Source organism: Leuciscus leuciscus (assembly GCF_965113295.1).
Source record: "Leuciscus leuciscus genome assembly, chromosome: 2".
Classification (NCBI taxonomy): domain Eukaryota; kingdom Metazoa; phylum Chordata; class Actinopteri; order Cypriniformes; family Leuciscidae; genus Leuciscus; species Leuciscus leuciscus.
In genome coordinates this window covers 54092013-54114808 of record NC_138726.1, presented here as the reverse complement: position 1 = coordinate 54114808, position 22796 = coordinate 54092013, and the positions used below count along the sequence as shown (strand labels likewise).

General features: G+C 41.6%; 1 protein-coding gene across 4 annotated transcripts in view; it reads left to right on the top strand.

The window, feature by feature from the left end:
• LOC309490579 (neuroligin-2-like) overlaps positions 1–22796 on the top strand; it is a 221792-nt gene that overhangs the window by 1180 nt on the left and 197816 nt on the right. Inside the window, exon 1 of one of the 4 annotated variants that reach the window (XM_082159815.1) lies at positions 8710–8952. The exons of the other annotated variants lie outside the window; for them this stretch is intronic. The gene's annotated coding sequence lies outside the window, so the exon portion shown is untranslated. Of the gene's footprint in view, positions 1–8709; positions 8953–22796 lie in introns of those variants that run through there. 4 annotated transcript variants of the gene reach the window in all.

Sequence of the window (22796 nt, the reverse complement as noted above, 5' to 3'; positions counted from 1 at the left end):
TTAATATATGCATTAATCATGCTTTAATGTTTTCTTTCCTTATTGGCCAAAGCAGATTCATTTTTATGCCTACCCCCCCCCCCCCCCCCCCCCCCCCCCCCCCTCTGTTAGAAACCAGACACTGTTGTCACACTTTTCTTTCTTTTTTTAGCATTATGTCTCAAACTTTGATATGATATTCCCAAACTTAAACTAGCATAGAAATTGTAAAATGAAAGTAAAATGAATGTCAATTGCAAAGAGTATACCAACCTCACTGAGTTGTAACACCAACAGAATTTTTTTTGCCATGGATTTGTGATCAAATATCGGCTACTGTTTATATATTATATATACATGTTTAAGCCATCATCAGATTAAAATGCAAGCAAGCTGTTATCGGAGCCAAATTCAAAAAAGTATAAAAACATATAAGCTGACAGTGTCATCTTTATGGGCCCAGTAAAGTACAGTTCACCCTGATATATAGGCTATAACGTTACATATATAAAAGACAGATAACATGTTTATATATGCTTGTTCATTAACAATATAACAAATCCATTTTTATGTGTGAATTTTGTAGTTTCTTATACCTCAAAATTGGTCCTTTATATTCGTACACAGAGACATAAATATTTTACTGTCACTTGGGGAGGGTGTGATCATGTGTAGTGAGTGATGTCATCCCATCTATTCTAGACCATGAATAATTTGTTAAATTGATGGTGTTGCAACACTGGCCAGTCTCCCCTAAACACGTATTGGAAATATCAACAATATATTGTTTCATTTCCTTTCTTATATTTGAAAGGGCTTTGACGTCATAAAGCATGAAAATGAGATTATCAACGAATCACTCCGGCCCCCAGCATCCTTCTCTGTCCTCCTGCAACACACACACACACACACACACACACACACACACACACACACACACACACACACACACACACACACACACACACACACACACACACACACACACACACACACACACAGGAACATAAACCTATCGCCGTATATCAAAGACAAGTAATCGCTGGTTCACTGATGTGCTGAACATCTGATGGGAGGAGAGGTTGAAGCAAGAGCAGCAGTTACCACACACACACACACACACACACACACACACACACACACACACACACACACACACACACACACACACACACACACACACACACACACACACACACACACACACACACACACACACAGTCTGAAAGAATGGGCCACATTTATATGCTATCCTAGTATGGCCATTCCAAACCTAGTGGATAGCAGAATTGAGAAGAGACAGAAGCGCTCTGTTCTGTGAGCAGGGAATGCTGATCTCTCTCTCTCTCTCTCTCTCTCTCCATCTCTCTCTCTCTCTCTCTCTCCATCTCTCTCTCTCTGTCTCTGTCTCTGGCCCAAATAGCAGATATGGGGCTCACTGTGTCATTTGGGAGCAGTGTAATGGATGGGAGCAACTGTGTGACTGTCCTTGTGTTGGACTGATTGGTTACTATAGCCTAGATGTTCATTTTTCCACTTGCTGCAAAGCCGTAGACTTTAAACTGTGTGTAGCTTATACCGAACAACACCCATTTGTGTTCATTGATATAATGTCATAGGCTAACCATTACATTGTTGTTATAACTTTTTCGTAAGACTTTCCACTAGACGTTGGAACATGGATGTGGAGATTTGCTCTCATTCATAGTCTCAGTGAAGCACTGATGTTGGGCAGGGGTTTCTTCCAAATCATCCTAAAGGTCTTCAGTAGGGGTTTAAGTTTTGGCCAACATAGCCTTTAACTTTAGTCAAAATTTTGTTGTATTTGTAATCGTTATTTTTAGTCAGTTTATGTCTAGTCTGGCCTAGTCTGGATGCAATATGTAGACGTGCCATTTCAGCTTTTTGCTGTGTGTGTGTGTGTGTGTGTGTGTTAGCAGCAGCAGACAGCATGTCTTGTTTATTCACGCAGAAGCAGCGGATCAATGAGCACTAATTGATTTCAATGAACTGATTAAAGACAGGGAGGCAGGAGGCCACATTGTTGGAGGATATACGAGCATGTGTGCATGTGTTTTATGTGTGTGATGCCTTGATGGAGTGTAGACTCTGTGATCTCACAAGATTGAGAGACCAAACATATGGGTGTAGATGCGCACAGAAGTGTGTGTGTGTGTGTGTGTGCTGGTCTCGTACCCTGTAACAGATGGGCTGAACTGAGCCAGATAAGGAGTTGGACACCAGGCTGGCTCTTGAATCTCCATGTGTTCATTTGATAGTTACTGATTTCTGTGTACTAATACTAGGACTGAATACGCCGTGTTTACCTCAGCATTCGTTCGCTTTGCCCAGAATCTGTTCATTCAGAGCAGCTCCTCGGATTCGTTTATGCTCGAATGAGGCTGTGATGTATGTGTGTGTGTGTGTGTGTGTGTGTGTGTGTGTGTTGTATTGTCATGGTTGAATTAAGCTGAGGGATAAAAGGTAGGGCTGTCAAAAGGTCAGATTTGATGGTTTCTCCTGGTTCATGTCATTTATGTCTGCTTCTGTTGTGTGAAGGAAGAGGGCTTACGTCTACAGAACCTATCCAGGTGTTTAGTGGTCTTGGATTAGAGCTGTGTGATGTTGGGATGTAAGGGATAGAGATCGAGGGAGAAAGAGAACGAGATAAAAGCAGGATTCCCTCACATCCTGGATTCTCTCTGGTCATGCATCTCAGAGCTTTAAGTCAATGCTGGCCATCATGTCACCACTCGGCAGCCATTTTAATGAGATCTGTGTCCTCACCAGGGTGTGATGGTCCTCCTGTCTCTTCTGGTTTGTGTTTTTCCCTCCCTCCCCCTCGGATAGATTGCTCTATTCTTTTTGTTCACAGCACCTCACTTATCTCTCTCTCATAGGCTCTCGTTTTAAGGTTAGAGGAAGGTCAAATGCTCAAAAGAATCACATTCACACACACACGGCTATCATGGTGTGTGAAGTATACTCACGCATCTGTTTTATAAAACAGACCAGTGAAGAGGGCCAAGGGGATTAAAGACATGAATGGACACACACATAGACTTACACACACTCGCATTCACATCCCTCGGTGTGTGAGGCACCTGTTGGGATGCAGGACTTAAAGGTGTAGCAGCTCTCCAAAATGATACATTTCCAAACACGTTTCCTGCAGAATTCTGTTAAATAAGAAGTTTGGGGTCGGGAAGATTTTTTGCGCCATTTAGGAGGAGAGAATAAGTGGTGAAGAGATAACACCCCACTTGGTGCCATGCACCACACACTTTTCAAACTACACAAGCATGACTATGTTCACTGTTTTGCTTTAGTAACAGTTCCATATTAAATCTAAAAGTGGAATCTATTAGACTGTGGCTGTCAAAAGCTGTCAAATGCGGCTTTAATGAGCTCAACGGCTCTGGCCGTGCTAAACGAAACGCTATTGGCTATTTTTAAAAGGGGGAGGGTCTGTTCGATATGTCCCGCCCTGTCTTCCTGTTTCAGTGGAAATTACTTCAACGCATTGAATAATGCTGCGTGTTTCAAGGCACTTCAGTGGGCCTTTAATGATAATTAATGAAACATAGTTTATCACCAAACTGGTTACTGTTTCATCTCTGATATTTATAAATGTGATGCACATTTCCAAACATCCACCGCCCACCTCGTCTCCCATAGTCAACCTACAAATTGCTTACTTTTAGCTGTTTCTGCATTGGAATAGAAGTATTTTGACACAAAAAATACACACTTCACCTTTAACTCCCAAGTTTTTTGTGGCAGATTTGTCAGCTCCCAGAGTGTGTTTGATGGGTCGGATAAGCAGCCGGAGCAGATCCCAGGTTTCCAGGGCATGACGCTGTTAAACTCGTTCAGTGTTAATAAGAAGCATCTAAAAATATAAACACTGTTGGTGAAGGTGTTAGGGGACTTTTCTTGTTTTTATGTTTAGAAATCTGTTTAAAATGGAGTGTTTAATTCATCATCTGCTGTTTGTTAATTCTATCCATCCATCTAATGGAAATCATTGCAGGTTGAACTCATAGGTGTCGCTGAGGTATCGATAGAGATATCTCTTAAACGCATCGATCTGCATTGATATTCTGTTTAGTCACCGGCATGCATCACGTGACCAGCGCAGCAAGGTCACTGCTCGTCTATGGCCTGATTTCCTCTTCCTGCTGTTCAGGGGATTTGAGTAAATCCGCATTGCACGATGACGCTCAGCTAGATTAGTATATTTATTATGTAAGACACGCGCACACACGCACACACACACACACACACACACACACACACACACACACACACACACACACACACACACACACGCACATACACACACAGACACTTATATCTGTAATCATATTCCGTCAAATTTCAGGGATATAAATAGAAGCGTTTGTTGCTAGTCTATCCTCGAATGGAATTCATGCAATGCATTCACGGGATGAAATGAGTTGAGTGGGCTATTGCACCATTTCCTTCCTGTTTTGTTAACATATATACACACACACACACACACACACACACAGAATGAGACTATTAAGCCAAATGGCTGCTCTTATGGCAAGTGGGTCCTGGCTACTCCTGGTAAAACTGTGAATTCTGGGAAACAGATATATTTTGAGTGTTCATGCTAAATTGGTTGCATCAGTCTGATGGACACCATAATATCAAGATATTGTATCTCCTTTAATTCCCTTTTTTTTTTCTCTCTCTCTTCACGTCTCTGTCCAATCAGGGTGTTTGTTCAGATAGCGGTGTGTTTGTATGTGTGTGTTTTACTGTCTGCTCTGGATGCCTGGGTCTATCTGTGCCCTTGTCTGAATGTTAATGTATAATAGGCATTAGACAGCACACAGTAAGTGCTAACATCATAATAGCCTGTGATATGACAACCGACCATCACAGGCAGGTTGCAATAATGAAGCACTCAACATGAGGGGATTTCGCACCGGAGGAACGTTTCCATAGTTCCTATTACTATTGGCAGAAGTACCTGCACCACAGGAACTAGGAACGATTTCAGCTAAAGCAGCGCCTTTTGGGGGGGGGCTGTTTACACCTGGTATTAAGATGCGTTTTGGTTGATCAGATCACAAGTGGACGACACTAAATACAGGTGTAAAACGTTCTGAGCTTGCCCACTTTCCACCACTTCCAAATTAATTTGAAGACGCATTCGACCGGATTGCTTAGTGTTAACACTCATGTGATCGAACGTGTTCAAACAGCCACAAAAGACCGTCTCTCCGTCTACTGACCTCATGCGTAACATTATGGGAAGCGGCTAGACAGACGGGATTTAAACTTTGTCGGCTGGAGACCCAAGTTTGGTTTTAAGATCAAAAACATACCAAGCACAATGTTCTCTCACCATTCCTGATTTCTAACACACACTCACAGCGTTCGGCTGGTCTTGTGTCTGTCAGAGCAGAAACTAAAGCTGATGCTCTCTGTGTGTTTTTCCGTCGTCTCCCGTCGCGTTCATATGTAAATTATACAAGCTTATTTTGTCCATTAGATCGAAAGATTAAAATAAAAATAAAAATAAACATATATTTACCCGCCCATAGACCCTCCCCTCGAAGAAATCAGGACAGAAGTGGTTGAAAGTGGGCAAAAGAGACGGATTAAAGCTACACTGTGTGATATTTTCCCCCATCTAGCGGTGAAATTGTATACGACTATACCCAGTGAATATTAGTTTCTGTTCCTTTCAATTTCGAAGGCGTTTTAACTCCTACGGTGAACGTATTATTCCACGATTAACATGACTTCCAGTTCGACTTCGTCCAATTGCGCCTTTAAAACTATCATCTGTGATCCGTCGCAGCACAGATTTATGTTACAAGGTAAACAATACTTTTTCACCATTGACGTGAGGAAAAGTAACGCAAGTTATACTAGAGGTCGTTCTGGCGTTATGCACAACCATGCTATGGTTAGACAAGCAACTATAAAACTTCGAATTTACACATATAGGCTGAATTACCTGTCGAGAAGAAAGCAGGCAACTTCGGCGTCCGTTTTAAAATCTTTGCTCCTCATGAACTCTTTCCATCTGGGAAAAGTTACTCCAGTATTGACTTTGGTCTTGCTGATTTGCCTGTCGCGTTGACGTTTTAATTCTCTCTTTCGCTTCCTTGGCGACTCTGCTACAGTACATGTCCTCGAAAATAGGCGTGATCCTCCATCAGCAATCTTTCAAATCTGCCGGCAGTCGCGTGTAATCTCCCCCTCGCATTCGTCTCTGTGTCACTGAGTGTAAAGCGCGAAAGGCGAAGCTTGAATTTACAGGTATGTCCCTCTTTGACTAATGTAGTTTCAAGATGGAGGGGCAACATGGCGACCGGCATTCGAACCCCTCACCCGTATGTACTTTAAATGGCAGATTTTAAATTTCCGAGAATACTTTATTACTTGAAAGAAGTAAATATACGTTAATGAGCACATATATTTTTGAAAGAACTAAGTGTTTTTTGCTAAAAATCAACTAAAAAAATTACACAGTGTAGCTTTAAAACACCAGTGAACGGGAATGTGTCTCCCTCGTCTACTTGTGATCCGATCGACCAAAACTCACCTTATTACCAGGTGTAAACAGGGCCTAAATGAGCTCCTACTTCAGAGTAGTGTCTAACCCAGCACAACTGGAACTACCAGTGACGTAAGTATACGTTGATTGGCCGAACGCATGCCATACAAAACCTGTGTAAAAAGCAGCATAAACACACAGTTTACATATACTTACTCCACAAACTAACATACAGAAAGCTAAGTGAATTTTCATGTCTTAGCCCTCCCTTTTGCTCTTTTAATCGCACAACAAAAACACAGCTCTGATCACAGCGTTGTCCATCCTCCAGTTGATTGAGTTGTTGAATGCCGCACGGTTGGCCGGGTTATGTCACTCCAGAGTTCCCATTGCCGGTGCGAATGCGACCAGGAAAATGACCCCAGGGGAAAATAAAAGTTCTCGGCGGACCGTCCTGGTGGCTGGTTCCTATAATTGAGTTACTTTAACTACCTGGTGAGAAAGACCCTATTCTGTCTGGTATTATTATTATTTTCTATTATGTTTCTCCCCAGCCTTTTCTCTCTCTCTCCTAACATCAACATGAAATGCCATTTTTGCTTTACTTTAATAATCAGGCATATTTCTGAGTCAAACAGGATTGTGATCTGATTGAATTGTGAAAACAATCTGGCAGACATGGGTTTAAAAATAAGGTGATGCTAAACAAAAAGTAATTTCAAATCTCATATTACTTATGATGAAAAAAAGACAATTATAAACTAAATAGGGTTGATTTTTCACAATATATTTCTTGATATATTCTGGTTCTTCTCACAGTATTGCACCTTGGATACTATTAGCAATATTCTAATTTATTTCTGTGTTTATCTGATGTCATTTTCAAGAGTTCCATTATTAAAGCAGGTCTGCTTAATAAGCGAATATGGCGGAAGTATAGTATGATGAGGTAGTTGGTGATACCAAACATGATGTTGACATGCATATACGTTTGTATAATTTCTCAGATTCTGTTCCATTTCATTCTGTTAGCTTCCCCGCTCTTTCTTCCTCCACGTCTAGAGGCATTTCCACGCTGAGGACATGCCTGTGTGTCTCTGGCTGGCTGGTTATGTAGGTTAAGGAGGGTGACGGAGGCATTGAGGACTGAGCGCTGCAGTGCTGCACTTTGGGAGGATGATGTGATGGCTAGAGCCCCTCACTCTCTCTCTCTCTCTCTCTCTCTCTCTCTCTCTCTCTCTCTCTCTCTCTCTCTCTCTCGCTCTCTTCCGTTCTCCCCCCTTCCTTCACCCCCCTCTCTCTCTCTCAATTTCTTTTTTTCTTCTTCAGTAAAGCCCTGCTGGTCCAAATACTCCTCTGCAGTGCAGAGTTGGCCACTTGACCCGTGTCAATATTAGAGCCCAGCAGCTGGTCCTAGATCAGTGCAGCAGGTGTATTGGTTGAGCCTAATATGAAAGTACTAGAGAGGATGGAATCAAGGATCTGCACTCAAGCCTGGATGCACTATGCACTCTTTCTGAAAGCACGCTTTTATTCCCCCATTTCTCTCTCTTACGTTCTTTCAGACTCTAAAACAGTGTGTGGCTATTCTTTATGGCCATTGGGTCTTGTCAAGAACATTGTCTGTCATATTTCATGCTAAGATCAAAATAGATAAGAAAAAATATCTTTTGCAAAATGTACATTAGGTAGATAAGAGTTTTTGCAATTGCAAAAGTAATGATTGAAATTGTAACTTAGTAACATAGTATTTGTTGCATTGAATTTATGCTGATAATAACAAAATTACATTGCTGTACAGTGATAAAAACACAAGCATTTTAAAATTGTGATTTGACAAAAGGAGGATTTTCAGCCGTTTGTAAGATATATTATTTTATATAAATGTATATGATATATTTAATTTTAAATTATGTAAGCAATAATAAAAAAGTGATTATATTTTTAAAAGGCAGTAAAATATAATTTTCTTTTTTATTTTGATTTAGGGTGAATTATTTCTCTGCCATAAGAATGAGGGCTGAGAATAGTGAGCGATCACCAGTGTTTTTTTTGTTCCCCCCTTTTTGTTCATTCTTTTTACTGCCACAATCAATGTTGAAAAAATCCACACCGAGCCAAGACTGAGCAAAAGAGAAGGAGGGTAGGATTCAGAGAGAAAATAGGAGGGAGGGAATTAGGTGAGCTCAAGTCCCCAATAAAAAAAAAGAAAAGAAAGCATAACACGGTTTTCTTGGCCGATTGTGCTTGTCGAGCTGTTCGTCTCTTCCTCCTCTTTAAGCGCTGGGCGTTGTGTTTGGTGCGCTGCCATTTTTCACGTGAAACAGTGGCTTTTTCAAGATTCATTAATCAGTAGGCTCTTTCTTTCCCTCAAGGCTGAATCAATCATTCAGAAAAAAAGAACAGAAAGCGGAAAAAGATGGGCGGATACGGTGAGTGCTTGTATAGATGAGTTGGCATCATGTTAAAGGTTCCCATAGTCACTTCACTCCATAGAGTCTAGTTGTAAGTATAGTGTATTAATTGCAATGTCAATAGTTACTGAATTTAGTAAATATAAAAAAAAAAGCCATTTGTCGTGCTCTCGCTGTTTGTACATTTGCTTTGACACACAAAGCTCTGGTGCTTTTGTAGATAATTCAAGTTTGAATCTAGCATGCAGTGTTTCCTAATTACATCCACCCTTTTCTGCCCTTCAATATACTATGGAATACATTTTCTGTACTTTCTAGAGATAATGAGCAAAACTCTAGAGTTGTGAGTGGTTACCAGGGCATTTCTATGTTTGTTGTTACGAGATTCTGATTGGTTTTTAATATGTTGCTAGCTGGTAGAAGAGTAGGGCATTCTGGGCAGTTTCTTGGTGGTTATTGGCCAAAATCCAAAGAGCCCAACCCCTAAGTTTCTATCCTATATCCTGTCCTCCCTTAAATAACGATGGAATTCTGTTGGATTTTTTAATGGGGTCATGACATGCAAAATAAAATTTACCTTGATCCTTTGTACGATTGAAACATCCTGCAAGTTTTATTGCTCAAAACATCCTCATCATTATTATCAAAGCATTTATTTAACCAAGCTCCAAAAATAGCTTGTTTTGATATTGAGGGATTTGTGACGTCACACGGGCAAATTAATTTGCATATGACTGCTTCCAGAGCAAGACATCGATGAAGAGTTCTACATCATCTCCTCATAGGCTCCGCCCACTGGCATTCAGTCGCTTAACGGCTGACATTTTCCTACACTGTATGTGAGCGTCATGTCAAAAACATAGAACCCATTATAATCTGACGCTGTCTACACTGATACAGTTTACAGATGTGTGTTTCTGACACTTGAGTCTGTCGACAACAGGACAAATGGACGAGTGAAAGAACGTTCGCTTTGTCTCGTCCAGTTTAAACAGCTCACTTGGGTCTCTGTAGAGACTTCAGAAGGATCCCAGTTTCAGAAAAAAGTTGGTGGTTTATTTTAATGGCGTCCCGGAACACGTCAGAGAGCATTTTGTTTTGTAAACGAGGCACAGTGTAATGGAGAAGTGAAAGTGTAATGGAGAGGTGAAAATGTAAATGTAATTACTTTGGAGGGGGAAGCACATTATCATTAGCAAGCACCACTCTTAAAAAAGGCAACAAAGCCTGCCAGCCCCCCCACTCAAAGAAAAGCCATTTACCCGCACTAGAATAATGGGCACCTGGCAGTTGGTTGTGGTGCATCAGATATTGCAGGTTGTTCTTTCAGCACCACCAATTTCAGAGCGACAGTCTTTTGGGACAAACTGTGCTGCATCAGAGACATAGACACGTTAACACCTTGCTGGGCAGCGGAGGATGTTAATGTCACTCACTGACAGGCTCATGGGATAGGCACATAATATGTTGCAGCTTTTTTTGTTCACAGCACATGGTCATAACCCAGTGAAGTGGGATGTCTCTTGTGCAATCCCATATAACACCAGAGACGGGGTGATACGAGATTAAACTACCTTCCTCAAGTTCCAAATCCAGGGACACTTTTTGGGAACCAAGAAGGAAAATTATGAGCAGAGGAATAAATGCAAGTCAGCAGGATTCTCCCTTTAAACATTACAGATAATATCTGAAGTAACAATTTATTTACATACATATATAGTAAAACTAATCCTGTGAGACTGAAACGGGTTATTTTAGGTCATTGTTTTGGCTGTAAATCAATAGCTGCGTTTCCATTACAGATTTGCAAAAAAACTTGTGCGATATTTTCTAAATGTCGATAAAAAACTGTTGCGAAATGACGGCTTTTCCATTAACTGATGTTATGCGACTAAAGCATAAGTATATCTCAGCCACCGCACTAGCCATTATTTTTAATGGAAGGAGTCGTGGCGTGTTATCCAAGCATTAATGATAAGGAAAGCCTCTTATACTTGTTAGCGGCACATATGAGGTGTTTTGGGGTGTTTCTCCCTCATATCTGCTTCGAGGTCTTTTTGTGGCGTTTCTTTGTTGTTTTAGAATCCAGTATTTCCATAATACTTTTGTCGTTTATGAGTTTAATAAAAAAACTCTGTCTCATCTTCTGTCCAAACATACCGCATCATCTTTAAAGAATGATCGACTTTTGCAGTTTTTTGGGAAATATATCTTTTTTTAATTGCCTGAAAAAACACCTCTTGCGAGCGTAAAAACTTTTTTGCGATATATGGGAGTTTTTGCAAAGTTGACGTGTTTCCATTTGGCGTATTTTCAATTTGCTCAATTTGAAGGGTAATGGAAACGCGGCTAATGATGCTCTCTGTCGGTAGGGAATAGTAAGATAGCCGCCCGAACACTTCCGGTGGCTTCAACGCCTGATGGCAGTTTAGAACGCAATTAACAATCCGGCCATTTATATAAGTTAGTGGATGCCAAATCATGCCTTTCATCTAGAGAAAGAGGAATCACAAGATCCCGCTCTCTTTTCTACATTGTAAAATATCCAGCCCATTTTAATTGCGTCCTTAAATTATTTTAAATCATAGTGGTGCCAAAGTTATAACCTGCAGCGATAAGTTCTATACTGGTTTGACCTATATTTAATTTAACTACTTATGGATAAAATCAATTGGAAATACTTTTAACTAAGTAGTAGTGTCAGAAATTATTTATATTGTAATATTTAATAATGAATATGTTATTACATGTTATGTTATCAATCTTTGTATTGATCTTGTTTTTGGGGGGAAGGTTTTTCTTTCTTTCTTTCTTTCTTTCTTTCTTTCTTTCTTTCCTTCTCACACACCGTTTGCCCATTTGAATGATTGAAACCTTAAAATATAATTCCTTGTTAGTTAATCACACAGAGATGAAAGGAAATAGAGGTGGCAATCTCAGAGCTTTCAGACATAATGAATCATTTGTAAGCCCCTCTTGAAGCCGTCAGATGAAATGTCAACCGCTTTCATATTAATTCCAGTGCCAATACTGCCCATGTAAACAATGTTGTAATTGTAGAAGACTACATTTCCCATGACCACCCCTCATTCTTGCAGCTTTTCTTTGCTCTTTCACCCCTCTTCTCTCATTCACGCTGCTCAGTCTCTCTCTGCTTAATTAACCATTGATCAGCATGCTCATAAATTAGGCCTCCAGAGAAGGGCTTTCTAAGCCTCCTACTTGCTACTTCATCCATTCTTCCTTGTAATTCAATAGACAGGACTCAAACCACTGCGTTTAACCACAGATGTGTCATTTTTAATGGACCGGGGGACATTTTTCACTTCCTTAACCTTTTCTTATTGTCTTTTTAAAACCTTGTTTGCTATTTGTAGATGCATGCACTTTCCTGCGGGGCCATAAAAGGTTAATCAGCAATGTTTCCATTTATTTCTTCCGCTGGGATGGGGGGGGGGGGGGGTTGAGGTTTGAGCTTCAGTCTAATTAGGATAGACTGGTATCCCATTTCCCAATCCAGCCCACTTCCCACTTAACCATGAGCATATTCTTCACACACACACATACAGGCTGTGTCAGAACCTAATGAGCCAAGCCGGTTGCTAAATGGATCAGGACCACGAACATGTGTCTGTGGGGGCAATCAGCAGACATGATTTAGTGGGACGAGGCCTCCCTGAGCCACCGAACTCTGGGTTTAGCGCTCAGGCGTCCTCAGAGGGGAGTGCAGCACTGTGAAGCACATTAGCATGTTCATTTCACCATGTCTCTAATAAGCTGAATACATGACAGTGTTGCTGTGATGTATGGATGAGTTATTTTGTTCAGTTTTGCGAGGGAAATCTCGCAATGACATCGAGTGTCGTTTATCGTAGTTTGATGAGGGAAATATAATGAGTCAGGCATTCAAATCATTTGTATTACCTTGCTGTAGTGCATATGCTGGATTTATTTTTTATTTTATTTTTTTCTCTCCTTTCTCCTGCAGAAGGATTTTATCTGGTGTACAAATGAGGGCGGTTCAATGAAAGCTAATTGAGTTGCCTCACTCATTGATAATTTTGTGACTCCAAGGAGCAGTTGTTCAGTTATTGAGTGTGTTACGCCACGCTTACACAACAAATAGACTTGTTTTTCCTCCTTATTATTGAGATTACAGATGTTTTGTACCCCTCCCATATGTTTTTTATATTGTTGGAAGTTAAAGGGCCATATTTAAGAATCTTTTTGTATTGCCAATGTGTGAATAGCTTGTAATGAATCTTTAAAAAACGAGACCTTCCCCGACTTCCAAGGTTGTTTATGAAAACCAATACTGATTTTTGGACTTGGGTCGGGTTTGCCGGAAAAATCCAAAGGATGAGTTTACGCTCCCGAGAGCCTCTCTTCTGTTCTATGACACATGATACAAATTATTAAAATACAATGTTCAGGATAATGCTGAAAGAGGATCATGTGACACTGAAGACTGACGTAATGATGCTGAAAATTCAGCTTTGATCATGAATAAATTACATATTAATATTACAATAGAACACATCTTTAATACTATTTTGCAATATCACTCTTTTTACTGTATTTTTGATCAAGTAAAAGCAGCCTTGTTGAGCATAAGAGGCTACCTAAAAAAAAAAAAAAAAAATCTAACTAACTTTTGAGATGTAGTGTATGTAAAGCATTTTTGTTTAAATTTGGGTCTCCCAAATGCATATGTAAATTATATTATATAACTATGAATGATTGTATGGTTCGCTACATTTTATTACTTGCGTTGAGCATTGTTTCCCCCTTCTGTCCTCAACCTCATCAGAGCAGACAGGTTGAGAACCACTACTGTCGCGTATGGATGTTTTGTCTTAGCCATAGGTGGGTTCTGGCATATACAAGAAAAAGCAAATCAACACCATACACTGGGTGTACATGCACATTTCCACCTGGTTGATTTATGGCAGGGGCAAAGAAGCTAAATGAAATCTGTCAAATGAAGTCAGCATCACAGCTTTTAGTTGTGTTCAGTCTCTCATCTTTCTAGAGCAACACAGTGGAAAACTCATGATGTTATTTTACACAGTGTAACCAGATGCAGATGCAGATGCAGTAACTGGAGATGTTCTAAATGTAGGCGGTGCCCACTACAAAGTGTGCACCCCTGCATATGAGCACTGTTTCCACAGTAACACAAGCGCAAAGCAGCTGGGCGGCGGGTCCCTATCACGAAGCGACCCGTCCCCAGATTCCACTCAGTTCCTCCTCTAGCTCACGCTGGAGATGTTCTAAATGCCCCTCCAGCTCGCGCTGGTGATATAACATATGTAGGTCACGTGCCGACTATAAAGTACGCAGCCCTACACACAAGCACTGTTCCCACAGTATCACGTTTTCCTCCAGCTCACACAGGGAGTGCAATAAATGTAGGTTGTGTGCCCACTATAAAGTACGCACCCCTGCACAAAAGCACTGTTCCCACAGTATCAAGCTTTCCTGCAGCTCACGCTGGAAGTGTAATGTAGTTCGTATGCCCACTATGAAGTACGCACCTCTACACATAAACACTGTGACCACAGTATCAGTTCTCCCTCCAGCTCGCGCTGGAGATGTAACAAATGTAGGTTGTGTGCCCACTATGAAGTACGCAACCCTACACATGAAAACTGTTCCCGCAGTATCAGTCCTCCCTCCAGCTCGTGCTGGAGATGTGATGAATGTAGGTTGTGTGCCGACTATAAAGTACGCACCCCTGCACATAAGCGCTGTTCCCACAGTATTGCAAGCACAAGGCGGCTGGACGGCCGGGTCCCTATCACAGAGCGGCCCGTCCCCAGACATCTTTCAACCCCTTGCTATGCGGGCCAAGGCCTGGGAGACCATCCCCAGTATATCAGAATGGGTGTTGAATATAATAAAACAAGGCTACTCGCTACAGTTTGCTCGCAGACCTCCTCGCTTTATAGCCGTGGTCGAGGCGACAGTGAGAAGTGATATGGCGCACGTCCTTCGCACCGAAGTGTCGAAACTGTTAGAAAAAGGGGCTGTGGAGCACAAAGCCAGTCGGGCTTTTACAGTAGCTACTTCCTCGTTCCCAAGAAAGATGGGGGCCTCAGGCCCATCCTAGACCTCAGACACCTGAACAAAGCGCTTATGACGCGCCCATTCAGGATGCTGACAACCAAACAAATCCTCGCGCAAATTTGCCCGGGGGATTGTTTTTTCTCTTAAGACCGTTCGGCCTATCTCTAGTACCTCGCACATTTACGAAGTGCATGGACGCAGCGCTCACCCCCCTGAGACAGCGGGGATTGCGAGTGTTAAACTACCTTGACGATTAGCTGGTTATAGCCCAATCGGAGGCGCAATTGATAACTCACAGATTCTGGTTCTTCAGCCATCTGGAATGCCTAGGTCTCAGGATCAATGCTTCTAAAAGCACACTGTCTCCCAGCCAGAGTATTTCTTTCATGGGAACAGTGATAGACTCTATACCATTCAATGCCTCGCGGCATCTTTCAGAGTAGGTGCTTGCGTGCCTCTCAAGAGATTCTAGAGGATGTTGGGTCTCATGGCCTAAGCATCATCAGTACTCCAGCTAGGACTACTGTATATGCGTCCTCTCCAGCGCTGACTAAAACCCTGTGTACCGACTCACGCGTGGCGATCTGGCCACTTACAAATGAGAGAGAGTCACGGCTGTATCTAAGCCCTGGCTCCCTGGAAAGTAGCCGACTGGTATCAGTCCGGAGTAAGTATGGGTGTGGTTTCAAAGAGAAAAGTGATCTCGACAGATGCCTCCAACCTAGGTTGAGGGGCCCTGTACGAGGGCAGGCCCATCTCCGGCCTATGGTCAAGTCCAGAGACGCACCTACTTATAAACTGTCCAGAGATGAGAGCGGTCGCTCTATCACTGAAAGCTTTTCTCCCATATCTAAAAGGCCACCACGTCCTACATAAATCGCCAGGGTGGTATCAGGTCGAACAACCTGCACACCATGGCCAAGAGTCTCATTCTTTGGGCTCAGCACAACCTGCGCTCTCTGAGGGCGGCGCACGTGCCAGCCATTCTGAATCAGGGTGCGGATATGCTATCCAGGGACAATGTTCCCCCAGAGGAATGGTCTCTTCACCCACAGATGGTTCAGCTGATATGGAGCGTCTTCGGCGAGGCAGAGGTCGACCTCTTCGCCTCAGAAGACAACGCTCATTGCCGAACATTTTTAACAAAAAACAGGGACGCGCTAGCCCACGACTGACCGAGCCGCCCGCTGTATGCATTTCCTCCGGTCACAATGCTACCACAGGTCATCAAACCAAATCAGAGAGAGCAAGTGTGCAGTGCTATTAATAGCCCCCCTCTGGAAGACCCAGTTATGGTTCTCCGAGTTGTCGCAGCTGCTGGAAACATCCCCATGGCCGATACCGCTGAGGAGAGATCTCCTCACGCAGGCGAACGGAAAAATCTGGCATCCTCATCCCGACTTGTGGGTCCTTCACGTATGGCCCCTCAACAGGTATTCGGATGTCTCCCGGGAAAGGGTGCTAAAAACCATCACTGAAGCGAGAGCTCCTTCAACTAGGCGCCTCTATGCTCAAAAGTGGGTTGTATTCTCCGGCTGATGCGCAGCACAAGGCCTAGACCCCTACTCGTGCGAAGTATCAAGTGTACTCGCCTTCTTGCAAGAGCTCTTGGAAGCAGGTCGTACCCCCTCCACGCTCAAAGTGTATGTGGTGGCCATAACAGCACTCACGATCTTGTGGCCGGGCAATCACTAAAAAGAAAAGACCTCGTTGTGCACTTCCTTAAAGAGGCAAGAAGGTTCAACCTTCCTCGACCCCCCTCTGTGCCTATCTGGGACCTCTCCATGGTCCTGGAAGCCATGAAGGGTGCCCCATTTGAGTTGCTTCGGTCTGCGGACCTAAGCCTCTTTTGCTCAAAATCGCTCTCTTACTGGCACTAGCTTCAGTCAAGCGAGTGGGCGATTTGCCAGCGCTCTCAGTAAGCGCTTCCTGCCTTGAGTTTCGGCCTAACGACTCCAGAGTTGTCCTTAAGCCAAGGCATGGTTATGTTCCTAAAGTGCTCTCTACTCCGTTCAGAGCACAGGTTATTTCGCTAGCAGCTCTTCCCTCGCCAGAGGACGAAAGAGGCGCGAATCTACTCTGCCCTGTCAGGGCTCTCAGAGTTTATCTGAAGCGTTCTGCCTCGTTCAGACAGTCAGAACAGCTCTTTGTATGGATTGGCGGCCGCACCTAGGGGCTCGCTGTCACAAAGCAGAGATTATCGCGCTGGATAGTGGACGCTATCGCGCTGTCTTATGAGTCTAAGGGTCTTCGTTGCCCCTTAGGCGTTAGAGCTCATTCCACGAGAGGTATGGCCTCGTCATGGGCTTGGTCAAGTGGAGTACATATTGAAGATATCTGTGCGGCGGCCGACATTTATGAGGTTTTATAACCTGGAAGTTCCCGCTTTGCAATCGAGGCAACTTTCAATATAAAAAGTGTTAAGCACAATCCCCCTAAAACATAGGGCCCGATATATATCTGGTCCTGGTTAAACTCAAACTGCGGTTCTTATATATATATATTATAAAGGACCTGGCCCTTTTTAGGCCCATTCCTGGGTTCCCTATATGAAGCTCGTCACTAGACTGGCTTCTATTAGGATTCATAACTTTACTCTTCTATGGGCCTCAGGCATCCTGCCCTTGGCTATAGGATGAAGCAAAGTTTTAAGCACGCACAGCGTTCTGAAGGGGGTTCCCATAGCGTAAGCTAGCCTTACACAATACGAGAGGCCTCTCGAAAGGGAAAGTCTCAGTTACTAACGTAAACTCGGTTCCCTGAGATGAGGGAACGAGTATTGCATAACCCGGCGTGCTACTGTGCTTCGATCAGGGTGTCGCTTCAGTCGATTTAAACCTGAATTCCATGGCTGAATGAGTGCTTATAGCTATAAGCCACACCCATTCTGGCGGGCTCTGACGCACCAGTGTGCGAAGCGGGCCGATTGGTTAGCGCGTCTGAGCCGCCTCGCCATAGGTTTGTGAAGTTGCCGCAGCGCAGCCAATGACCGCGCTAGTCGCTCATCTATGTGTCTGCTGTGCAGCTGCACTGCGTTTTAAAAATGTTCCTTCAATATTCTCGAGTAAAGGAGTTTTCCCATAGCGTAAGCTAGCCTTACGCAATACTTGTTCCCTCATCTCTGGGAACCGAGGTTACGTTAGTAACCGAGACGTTATTCTGTTCGGTTTGAATATCGTTACACCCCTAATAACCATGGGAAAATGTGGGTCCCATGGCCAAACCAGTTGAGATCCACTGCTCTATTGCATATTGAACATTAAACGTGTTCTGATTGCCAGTGATTATATTGCATTGTGCAGCACCTTCGCTTCCAGTGAGGACAGACAAATGACTTGTTTCTGGAACTTGTCACGTCGCATCTGGTTAGGACACGGTGTAACAATCCATCTTAGATGCTGTGAATGAGGCTGTCAGGTTGTTGAGGATTGCTTTAGTAAAGCCTATTTCAGCTTCTCTGTCTGTCAGTTAACCTGATTCTCATTTTCTCTATCTTCCTCATCCCCTCTCTCTTCATCTCTCTCCCTTTCATGTGCCCTTCTGAAGCCTGTGCTAAATGCCTGGAGAGTTGCATGTGTCTCTGGGGAGTACTGTTCACTCTTTCATTCTTGTTTACTGCCGAGGCTACAGCTGGGCCACTCTCCCTCCATTACTAGATTGCTGACTGCTGTTGAAAAGGCCAAAAGGTTGAGATCTTTCCCACAGATCTGTAGAGATATTTCTGCAAGCACGTGCTATGGCTGGTGTGCCCAACCACCATTCAGATATGAATTGGGAATGTCTTTCAATTTCTGACTTCTAAGTTGATTGCAATTCAAATTTTAATGTAAGATATAGGGTAGTCAAACGTACCGGTACCAGTCGGTACTAAAAAAGTTGATGGTACCAGCAGTTCTGTAGTACCGGGTACAAGGTATATTTGGTACTCACTAATAGACGCTGCTTTCAAACGCTCTCGTTCGTGTTTATTCAAGCATTTTCTGAGCGTAAAAGGTTTCTGTTTACAGTGTGTTTTTACAAGCGTTGAGTATTGTAGCCAATCACAATCATATCCGTTGAGCGCGTGAACACAATGGCCAAGACTATCAGAGGTGATAGTCAGTAAGTTAATCAGAATCAGCTTAAAAGGGGTGGTTCGGGATTTTTGACATCGGACCTCATTTTTAAGTCAGCCTGGTTGTTATTCATCAGTGGAGACATTTTTTTATTTTTTATTATCCAGTCCTTATATTTGGATAGTTAGCCGATGCTAGGCTAGCGCGAGTCAATGGTATATGTTAGCCAGCCATTAAAAATCGTTTTACCCACTCCACAGTGCACCAAACGCAAATCAATTATAACACTAGACGATCGATGTATATGTCCGTTGAGAGAATAATGTTAGAAATCAAACTTACCTTTTCATCACATTGCATTAGTTATAATTTGTTCCCTGTAATCATAAGCCTTGTCTACAGCAGCAGCGGAGTGATATTGATTACCTAGGCAACCGAGTGAGCCGGTACACACATGACGCAAGTGTATTTACCTGCCGCGACTTTGATATCGCTGAGGAATGCTAGCTAACGTTAGCTGGATGTAACGACTGTAGTGCGCTTCTGTTCTGTGTTTACTTTTTGCCGCATTACTAACCGGAGCAAAGTAAAATTCCGCAGCTGCTGAGAAACTAGTTCCTTTGGGATCATTGAGATGAAAGGTAAGTTTGATTTCTAACATTATTCTCTCAACGGACATTTGCATCGATAGTCTAGTGTTATAATTGATTTGCGTTTGGTGCACTGTGGAGTGGGTAAAACGATTTTTAATGGCTGGCTAACATATACCATTGACTCGCGCTAGCCTAGCATCGGCTAACTATCCAAATATAAGGACTGGATAATTTTGAAAAAAAAATGTCTCCACTGATGAATAACAACCAGGCTGACTTAAAAATGAGGTCCGATGTCAAAAATCCCGAACCACCCCCTTAACACAGCTAAAAACGCACAAGGATTTGTTTTGTTCAATATGAGCTGCACGTTCGCCAATCCTTACATTATAACAAAGTGTTGTTATTGATTCATTGTACAAGTAAGACTGCTTTTTATATATAACGGGAGTTTTCGCAAAGTGCAGAATTCAGTGAGTTTGTGCTTTAGAGATTGACAGCCTTAGTGATTATAAAGGGAGGCCCTTCTCTTGCTTCCTGTTTATTACTTATCTACAATCTGAATACAAGTTTAGTTTTTCATGCTGCTAAGTACAATGCAAAGTTTCAGGACTGACAACCGCGTTTAAATGCGTGATTGAATCGGACTGAATGCAATGATTGGACAAACATTTTCTTGGACATGAGACATCCACAGAAGATATATGTAAAAAATATATATATATTTAGACCACTTTTCTTATTGATTGCTATCAGGATGTGAAGAGAGTTTCAACCAGTATAACGAGAAGGGTTAATGAAAACATTACCTACCCTACCTTTAAACCTTATCTGTGTTTTTGCATGACATTTTAAATTCCAAATTACCCTCCAGTTCAAATTTTAATTCGACTTCCTTTTGATATGTGGTGAAATCATTTCAATTTAAAATTCTTCAATCCTGAATTTTGCTCAATCCTGGCTGTGGCATGAAAAGACCATTTTCATCTCCCAGTGGATAAAATCACATCCCTCCCTATATACCATTTCAAGTTTGGGATTACCATTTGAAGTTTTGGTCAACAAGGATCAAACTAATCAAAAGACATTTATAAAGGTACAAAAGATTTCTATTTTAAATTTGGAACTTTCTATTCATTAAAGAGTCCTGAAATGATTTATCACCGTTTCAACATAAATATTAAGCTGCAAAACTGTTTTCAATATTGATAATAATCAGAAATAATTATTGAGCAGCAAATCAGCATATTTGAATGATTTCTGAAGGATCATGTGACACTGAAGACTGGATTACTGATGCTGAAAATTCAGCTTTGATCACTGGAATAAATTACATTTTAAGATATATTCACATAGAAAACAGCTATTTTAAATTGTAGTAATATTTCACAAAATTACTGTTTTTACTGTATTTTTGATAAAAGAAATGTAGCCTTGATGCACTTAAGAGCCTTCTTTCAAAATTATTAAAAACTCTTGGAGGCCCCAAACTTGTGTACAGTATATGTGTGTCTATACAGTACATAAATAGTATGGACTTTAAGGGTGGCTTTTTGAGCTGTAATCATGTTATTTATAATCAAATGGCTACTCAGACATTTCAACAATATTATGTAGATTGTATTAAAATAGACGTGGTTATTCCCGAGAAGCACACATGGTATTACTGTAGTTCTGTTTGGCAGCGGGAGGCCTGTATCTGAGGATCAGGTAGAAGGTGAATATGAACATATGGCAGACAGGCTGTTAGTCACAGGACAATGCTAAATTTGTAGACAGTCCCCACTGAGGGGGCTTAATGGGAACCAACCCAACACTGCCACCTACAACATAAAATTTTGAGACTCTAGTCGTCCCTTGAGAGCTTAACTTTACGAGACAACTTCCATTCTGCTGTGTGTACACATGCTGCTTTCTGTCTTTATTTCTTCACTAGAAGCAGTCAATGTAATGATGTATGAATGTGATGCTGTATTGTACTGCGGGGCATTGGACAGTGAAGTTTCATTTGCTCACATGAATCTGTATTACAGACCGCCAGCCAGGGACAGGATTATAGCACATTGCTGTCAAATGAAAAACACACTGGAATAAGATTAAATGTGACTGTGAAAAATAATATTCCCAAAGGTAAAGTGGATTGTTATAAAAGACTGAAATTCTGATGATATTGAGGCGGAGAAAAGGTGTTATTTCACTTTGGTCAAATCGTCTAGCAAGGACAACTGTTTTTGAAAAAAAAGCTTTATAGAGTCAATATGCAATCAAAAGCAGATATGCACTTTCTTATCACATTTCTGGTCCTATTGTGTGTGAGTCATGGTTGCATGCTATTCTAAAGGGAGAAAAATATTTATGTATTACTTTATTTTTCCGCTGACATCACTAGGGGCTATTGGATAATATTAACCAACAGCCAAATAGTTATTTGCTCACGTTCTGATCTGGCTCCATTCTGGGATGGAATGCCCTTTTTTACATTTAAATTGATTCTTCAAGGATAAAATCTAGTTTGGTCCTATATGTTTTTTTCTTTAAAGGGGTCATGACATGAGAAATCAAATTTACCTTGGTCTTTTGACATGTAAGAGGCCTTCGAACGATTAAAACATCCTGTAAGTTTCAGAACTTAAAACATCCTCTTCATTATAAACACAGCATTTATTAAATCAAGCTCCAAAAATGGCTCGTTTTGATATTGCGGGATAAATAATTGCAAACGAATACTATATTACTTCAATTTTGGTAATACGATCCCATATTTTTTTATATTTAATGTAAAACTTTTGCAAAGTATGTCATAATATGACAACAATGTAACATAGATGGTTCCATTTTCTTTTTTTATATAATTAAGATCATTTAATAATTTTGAAAGAAGTCTCTTCTGCTCACCAAGGCTGCATTTATTTGATAAAAAAATATAGTAAAACAGTAATATTGTGAAATATTATTATTACAATTCAAAACAACTTTTCTATTTATATATAAAAAATAAAAATAAATTCCTTTGATCAAAGCTGAATTTCTCCAGTCTTCAGTGTCACATGATCCTTCAGAAATAATTCTAATATGTTCATTTGCTACTCAAGAATCATTTCTGATTATTATCAATGATGAAAACAGTGCTGCTTAATATTTTGTG